General features: G+C 50.7%; 1 non-coding gene across 1 annotated transcript; it reads right to left on the minus strand.

Annotated features, from left to right (window-relative positions):
• Window positions 1-2,010: 2,010 nt before the first annotated feature.
• Window positions 2,011-2,095, minus strand: TRNAR-UCG (transfer RNA arginine (anticodon UCG)). The gene has a single exon. It is a non-coding gene; the product is annotated as a tRNA-Arg (tRNA).
• Between the last annotated feature and the right edge of the window lie 255 nt (window positions 2,096-2,350).

A 2,350-nucleotide genomic window follows, 5' to 3' on the forward strand; every position in this document is an offset into this window, starting at 1 on the left:
TGATTTAATCCTGTGCCCCACTGATTGTGTAATGTGAACTTTAACCTCCTGTTAAATATAGTTTGTACTGAGAATCCTTCACACTCTAGTAAAAATAGCTGCATGCTTGAATGGCTCATGTGCTTGATGACTGCAGGGGGAAAAGGGCTGGGTAATGCTGGGCGAGAAGAAGCGAGAAGGACCGTTAATGCCGGGGGTGGCGTGGGGGGCGTATCTGCAGCCATGTTGTCCATTTGAATGTTCTCGACGGCCATGGCAGACAGTCGCCCAATAAGACTGGTAGCGGAGGTGGCTGGATGGTGGCCTGGCGGTTCCCTGAGCGAGGGGCTGCCGCAAAGCCTACCGTTGCCTCCACATGGCATCCTTCAGCTTGTGAAGTGCGAGAGAAATAAAGAAAAGCCAAGCCTGGAGTCCAACTTCTGCTTTTGTGACTTCCAGAACCAAAGGCATCCATTATTGCTCTTTACTGATTCTAGCGCCGTGCCCTGCCAGAATTTTCCATATGTCGTGTGTTCAGGGATGAGGGTGCAAATGGTGTCGGAGGCCCCTGGGAAGGGTCACGTTGAATTATTTGCACACTTACTGAGGCATCTTATCAGGGTTGGCTGGGGGGCCTGGGTTGGCTCAGTCGATGAAGTGTCCGGTCCGACTCTCAGTTTCGCCTCAGGTCACGATCTCACGGTTTCGTGACATTACACAATACACAACATACCAAACAGAGCCGTGTCGGGCTCTGTGCTGGCAGTGCAGAGCCTGCTTGGGATTCCCTCTCTCTCTCTCTCTGCCCCTCCCTGCTCAAGCTGTCTCCGTCTCAAAATAAATAAATAAACTTAAAAAAAATTTTGTTTTAAAAGGGGGGGTTGGGCTGGCAGGGAATCCCCTCACACAGGTAGTAGGGGCACAAAGTGTGTCTTACAGAGAGGAGAAATGTGTCCTCCCTGAGCCAGTTTCCTCCTGCCTTGACCCGACCCCCTGAAAAGATTCTCCCTATAGTTTAAGGCTCCCAAACGGAAAACCTATACAAATGGAAGCTACGTGGAAGCTGTCCAAACTTGAACAAAGCAATGCAAATCATTGAGTGGAAAGAAACACATCCTAGGGGATTAAGTGTACCCAGCCATTGGCTGACATGGTGTGTGTGTGTGTGTGTGTGTGTTTTCCAGAGAAAAAAAAAAGAGAGCAGAAGGCAAAGAAGAATTCAGAGACACCGATCCCATACCAAACACCTTCCACACAGTGGGGTCCTTCTAATTTTCCTCACTCCTGTCCCTTTGCACGGGATGGCTTCAGGCTATAGCCACCCAGCAAGATAGGATTCGTTCCTGTTTTCTGAAATACGTGAGGGAGACTCAGAGTCTGGGTCCTCTGTTGTCAGGGCTGGGGATTTCTAGCCCGGGTTGGACACCAAAACCTTGCTCTCCAGGGTTGCTCAACCCTATCTGCACTCACACATCCTGCCAGAGATGTCTCTCGTGGTGCTGCCCGACATTGGTACGTTAACACATCTGAGTGAGGGGTGGCTGGGTGGCTTACTCAGCTGAGCGTCCAACTCTTGATTTCGGCTCAGGTCATTACCTCCTGGTTGTGATATCGAGCCCAGCGTTGGGCTCCGGGTCAGGTTCCTTGTTGGGGTCTGAGCTGGGCACGGAGAGGTTCTCTCTCTGCCCCTCCCCTACTCTCTCTTTCTCTCTCTCTCAAAAGAAAAAACTATCTGAGTGACTCTGGGGTGCCTGGCTCGCTCAGTCAGTGGAGAGTGTGACTCTTGATCTCAGGGTCGTGAGTCTGACCCCCCCTCCCCCCACATTGGGCATGCAGCCTCCTAGGAAAGAAAATAAAATATAAAATAAAATAATAAAAATCTGAGTGATTCTTTTTTTAATTTTTTAAATTTTTTCTTTAATGTTTATTTATTTTTGAGACAGAGAGGACAGAGCATGAACGAGGGAGGGGCAGAGAGAGAGGGAGACACAGAATCCGAAGCAGGCTCCAGGCTCTGAGCTGTCAGCACAGAGCCCGACGCGGGGCTCGAACCCACGACCTGCGAGATCATGACCTGAGCCGAAGTCAGACGCTCATCCAACTGAGCCAGCCAGGCGCCCCCCAAAATCTGAGCGATTCTAATGCATCTGGGGTTGAGAACCACGGGGCTACACGGGACTGACTCTTTCCCATTACATTCCCACCCCTTGGTCCTGGCCTTCTACCCACTTTCGCTGGCCTTTCAGAAGTGCGCCGATCCTGCCAGCTTGTCCACAGAGGGTCTAACAAATGGGAGCAACGTTTGAAAGCCTACGGATCATGCCTTTTAGAACAAAAGTGTGCAGGACCTAAGTGACACAGGTGTTCCTCA

Source organism: Lynx rufus, unplaced genomic scaffold, assembly GCF_022079265.1.
Source record: "Lynx rufus isolate CCGP_SWC_20201006 ecotype Redwood Valley unplaced genomic scaffold, mLynRuf1.p SCAF_2, whole genome shotgun sequence".
Classification (NCBI taxonomy): Eukaryota; Metazoa; Chordata; class Mammalia; order Carnivora; family Felidae; genus Lynx; species Lynx rufus.